This window comes from Podarcis tiliguerta (assembly GCF_965153285.1).
Source record: "Podarcis tiliguerta genome assembly, chromosome: 8".
In the NCBI taxonomy this organism is placed as follows: domain Eukaryota; kingdom Metazoa; phylum Chordata; class Lepidosauria; order Squamata; family Lacertidae; genus Podarcis; species Podarcis tiliguerta.
Window position 1 is genome coordinate 20,058,876 of NC_139541.1, and position 5,647 is coordinate 20,064,522.

General features: G+C 45.2%; 1 protein-coding gene across 2 annotated transcripts in view; it reads right to left on the bottom strand.

The window, feature by feature from the left end:
* The window catches only part of PEX10 (peroxisomal biogenesis factor 10), a 16,386-nt gene extending 11,277 nt beyond the window's left edge, over positions 1–5,109 (bottom strand). For both annotated transcript variants that reach the window (XR_014514206.1, XM_083452252.1), the window contains exons 1-2: positions 4,987–5,109; positions 3,261–3,372 (exon numbers count right to left, since the gene is read on the bottom strand). The gene's annotated coding sequence lies outside the window, so the exon portion shown is untranslated. The remainder of the gene's footprint in view (positions 1–3,260; positions 3,373–4,986) is intronic.
* Between the last annotated feature and the right edge of the window lie 538 nt (positions 5,110–5,647).

Genomic DNA, 5,647 nt, shown 5'->3' on the forward strand with positions numbered 1-5,647 from the left:
AAAAGATTTGGCAAAAAGCTAGAACCCTGAAATAATGATGAAAATGGACAACAAGAGAATGAATTGAATGAATGAATGAATACAATCAGTGTCCTGGAAAAATCTCACAAAGAGTCAGTGCCCAAAGAGTCCAGTTGATGTGCAATTGCTGACATGGGGGTCCTTCTGGACCAGGAAGATGGCAGAACGGAGGTGAAACGCAAATGGGGCAGGGCTGAAAAGGGGTGACATGTGATGTAATGGGGCAGGTTACAATCATGCATCTGCCGCTGACAAAAGCAGGGGCTGGGAATGGAACCCCAGGTGAAGTGGTCCCTGCCTGTGCACTAGAGACCCTTAAATACATAGTCCATTGAAGCGAGCCAGACAACGGCTGGAGGTGTTGATAGTTGTCAAGGGGCAATTTTGTGGTTTGAGGGAGTTGCCGTCCTCCACAGAGGATGGTTGTCGTTCCCGATCCTTTGGCATTGATCTTGCTGGTTTGCAGATAATGCAGATGATCTGCAATGAGGCGAAAGGGGCTACTTCAGTAACGTAAAATCCAAGCAGCCCACCAGATTTCTTTGTTCAGGACTCACAGCATGAATAAGAACCGGGTGTTCAAAACCACCATCCGGGAGGGTGGTGTCCCCCATTGGGGTTGCCATCTAAATTGGGGTGTGTGGGTGTCTGTTTCTGGAGGACGTTTTTAAATGGGGAGAGAGTTTGGGAAAAATACTCCCTTGAGCCACCCACAAAACACCATTACTGGATGGCCTTAGGTAGAAAATCTCAATAGCCCCTCCACCCTCAGAGATTTAATAAATACATCATCATCTGCTATCTTGTAACAGCAACCAAAATATGTTGTTTGGGGCAGAGATCTTGCTTTGCTTCACAGTCTCTTGAGCGAAGCCAATGATGGTATAACTGTGGCAGTTGGGGCCAATAATTTAGCCTGGGGGGACTCTCGGCTGTTAATGGGAAGACAGCAGAAACGAAACATGGGGCTCCTTGCTCTACCCATTTCCTCTAGAGTAAGGACCCCTCACCCCAATGTAGATAGCTGCAGCTATTTCTGGTACCCCAGCAAACTCTTCATTGGTCCAAGGCAGCTTTGATGTACACTACCATGGGAGGGATCCACACCCAGTGTCCAATTCCAAGAGTCCTGAAATGGATCTTGTTAAATAGGCACATTCCCATCTCATGTGCTGAGCTCTGTTTGCCATTCCATCACCTTGTTCTTCCTCTTACCTCAACATGGCAGATAATCCCTTCATGAAGGTGTCTGGACTAAAAAGCTGGTGTACAATGCCTGTCTTTTTAGGTAGCATCTCAGAGGTCACCATGAACAAAATATGAAACTAGTAGCATTCACTTCTCTTAATCTCCCATTGCAGAGGGGAAGGAGCCATGGCTCAGTGGTAGAGCACCTGCCATGTATGCCGGTGGTCCCAGATTCAATCCTTGACAGTTCAGCATAGGGTTGGGTGAGAGCCCTGCCTGAAACTCTGGAGAGCCCCTGTTAGTTAATGCAGACAATACTGCCTCTGACTTGGTAGGAGGCAACTCTCTATGTCCCAAGAACTGGGGAGAAGAAATATTTGACCCTCTCTGCCCCCACATGCAAAGGTCCCAATGTAAGTAACTCATCCCCAACATTTAGGGGAGAAGGAAGCTAGAAAGCAGGTTATTCATCCTTACAACTATGGTTGGCAGACTTTTGTCAGGAAGCTGTTTTGCATTTCTTCAGCCAGCAGATGCAGGAGCTTTTGGTGATCCACTGATCTCAAGACCTCCTGCCAGATTTCCTCATAGTCGCAGTGGATGGAAAAACAAGAGCAGCTTTTGGTCCATGGGTTCAGGGATGGTCAGTTATTATACTGAAAGAGCCATTTTATTCTTTGGGCAGCGGTTCAGGAGCCAGAAGGGTTTTGCTTCAGCTACCCTTTCACCTGCCTCGCTTCATAATGAACTTTTCCATTTGCTGCCAAGTTACAGAGAGGTGAATGTGACTGGTGAATACTCTTGACTCTCTGCAAACCTGCGTATTTGCAGCTGGAGAAAATGAACACCAATTTCATTCCTTGTTGCCTGGCCAAGAGGAAAGAGGGCTGTCCCTGCCTTCTCAGCTTCTGCTCTGTTGCTTTTTTAAAAAGAACTTAATAATGACTAGTGTACTAATGTGGGAACACTCCAAAACCTTTGCCAGTTGCCACGAGGCAGAAAATGATCTGGTATCCAGAGGGAGGCTGAGATTGGGAAACTCCTGACATGGTGGGGGGGCGGGGCTTCTCCAGCTACCTGGCCTCCCCACTCACAGAGAAACTTTCTGAGCAAGCCCCACAGATTCCCAACCCACCACAGCTATTTCCCTCACTCCCAGCACAGGTAAAGGACCCCTGGATGGTTAAGTCTAGTTGAATTTGACTTTGGGGTGTGGAGCTCATCTCCGCTTTCAGGCCGAGGGAGCTGGCGATTGTCCGCATACAGATTTCCGGGTCATGTGGCCAGCATGACTTAACTGCTTGGAAGCAGAAAGGTTTTACTATTCATTGAAAACAGGTGAGGGGGGGGGGATCTTTGGCTCTCCAGATATTGCTGAACTACAGCTTTCACAGCCCTAAGCAAGCATGTCCAGGGGCCAGGGATGATGGGAATTGGTGCTAATCCCCCACACCTGATCTAAAAGAAATCAAGGAGGGAGCCAAACAGAACTCTTGGAGAAGGGAGTGCCATAAACAGAGTCTAATTGTATGTTATGTACTGAGTTGAACAGGATCCAAAATGCAGCAGTCTGATTGGTCCTAGAACAATAGGATCCAAAATGCAGCAGTCTGATTGGTCTTAGAACAATATGATTCAGAATGCAGCAGTCTGATTGGTCCTAGAACAATGCAGCAGTATGATTGGTCTGCAGGAGCCACCCAATCCAGCTCCAGATGGAAGTGAATCCACAACCTGATTGGCCTACAGGAGAATTCCGGAATTAGCCAATCATGTGCAGCCCATTGTGTAAATAATGTATATAAAGCAGATACTTTGGGGGGACTTTCATTTCTCCTCACCACTATGAGCTGAATAAAGAGCATGAAATCCACTCTAGACTCTGAGTATATTCCATTGTATCTACAGACAGATCCACAAGTGGAACTGAAAAAAATCCTATTTCACATTTATTTGGATAGTTTGCTTTTCAGTGATATACCGTAGCTCTGCTGGAGTTATCACTGGCTGCATGGCACCCTGAAACCTATTGATATACAGTACTAACTTACCCTTGCAAATGTGTATTGATGAATACAGGTGGAGTTGGTCCACTGGTTGGATTCAGGATGCACTGAGCCATTATAATCAGCATTCGGCCCCACATAATCCATTTCAGCATCCCTGCAATTGAAAGGTTAAGGATTAGATTGGGTCTTGTTGATAAGTCAGGTTGCTCTGGGTAGCTACTCATCACTGGCCTCTATGCTGACAAGGATCTGAATCCTGCAGTCAAGCCGATGCTGGTAGACGATCCACTGGGTGGTCCTGGGCTGGCTGGCTTTTGATACCCAAAATGCTGGTCCCCTTAGCTAGAGCTCCTTGGAACTAGAGAAATCCCTGAAGGCATCAAAACTCCCTTCTGCACTGTGCATGAGAAGCATCTATAATATAGGATTATTTCATGATGATCAATACCTGAGTCTTGCTCCTTTGGAAATAACTTGCAATGCCACCTGCATATTCCCCCCACCCCATATGAACACACTGTGCTTCTTTTGAAGAAAATTTAGTGTCCCTTTTGGCTGTACCAATTTGGGAATTTCTCTTTTTAAGTGCTAATGGAAACCCTCCCACATTTTTAGTGTGCATTTCTCCTAATATATTAATTTTGTGTTCAAGTTTGTCTAAATGTCATCTTTTTTTGAAAGCAGCCTTCTCTCGTGCATTTCAGAATTTTATTTTCACCAGTTTATGCATTTTATATGCATGCTTTTTTCTAATATGTGCATTTAGGGGGTTGGGAACCTCTTTGCAAAATGGGGGAAAGGGCAACTCTCAAAGTAACATTCTGTTTGTGTGTTGATCTGGGAAGTGCAGGTATACATTAAAATGGAAAGAATATGGATTTCTCCGCTCTCCATATCATCTGAGAATGGTTTCTCACACAGTCTTTGCCAGAAAAAGAATCTACTGTCAATCCCAGCATCCATTCACCCAAACCTCTAATCCACAGTTAGGATCTTTATGACTGGCATCAAGAATCCACCTGCCAGTTTGGTGGCATATGCTCTCCTAACTACATGCATAGAGTTCCATTAGGTCTCCTCTCCTTCAACTGCCACCTGGGAGCAGCCATTCCATTAGACTCATTCAGTGGGAGAGGGGGAAAGCAGGGCTCCTCCATCAGCTCTGCTGAAAGACCAGCTCCATAAAGCATCTCCTACCCCTAAACTGTGCAGGTAGTGGCTGAAAATATATATACGTATCTTGTCCCACCCCCCTTTCCATGTCAAACTATATTACAAAATTAACGTTAATCATGGATAAATATAAATTAACTCTCCCCTGAACAGTACTATAGGATTCACACACAATGTTTCTTTAAAACACATTTTAGTATGCACATAGCATAAAATTTTACCTGTTTAACATAATATCCAACCTACTACAGGGATGCCAAGTTGAATAATATTTTTTTTTGGGGGGGGGGGAGGTAAGCCCTGCCCCACACAATCAATCGCAAGACACGCACAGCATTTGAATGGCAATGCCCATCAACTTTTTTGGGGGGTGACCCCCTCAAATATTTTAGGGGGGGGCAAAGGGACCTCAGCCCCTAGGAGCTGGTTCCTATGATCCACTACTATATATAATGCTAACATCCTAGAGAACCTTCACTTTTCTCTGCCAAAAACTTGCCTTTCTTTGACCTTGGATAGCTGTTTGCCAAACTTTGTGATACCAGTATTCTACATCCTAGAGCTAGGACCACTAGAAATGTCAACATTTGCTTACATTCGGGAGTTTTTCAGATGGCATATTGTCAACAAAATCAGCAAAGACCAGCACAGTAGATCTCTTCACACCTCTACTCGCTGAGGAAGCAAGAACCTCAGCTCAAACAGACGTGCATTCAGTTGCTAGGCAATGGCCATTGGTGACATCAAATACATGGCCACCATGCCAAGGTTCTAGGAGAGTCAGTGTGGCATAGTGGTCAGAGTGTTGGACTAGGACCTGGGAGACCTGGGTTCAAATCCCTGGGGCCTCAACCTTGAGCCTCACCCCTCGGCCTAACCTGCCTTGTTGTGAGGATAAAATCGGGAGAAGGAGAAATAGGCATGTCACCTTGAACTCCTTGGAGGAAAAATAGGATATAAATGTCATAAGCAGATCAATAAACATAACAGCCACACAGTACTCCTTCCACAGTGATTTTGTACTCGATGTTCATCTGTTCTTGGTTGTACAACCAGATTGAGAATATCACTTCCCATTTGCCTGAACTGGAACACAGTTGCAAGATCGAAAGCTTCTGTTTTAGCTTAAACACCACTCTGCATGTGAACAGACTAGCTTCCTAAGGAAGCAGACTTGTTTCAACAGAGCCTACCCTGCTCTCCTATATCTAGGATTATTTCCTGTTGATCAATACCTGGGTTTTGCTCCTCAGGAA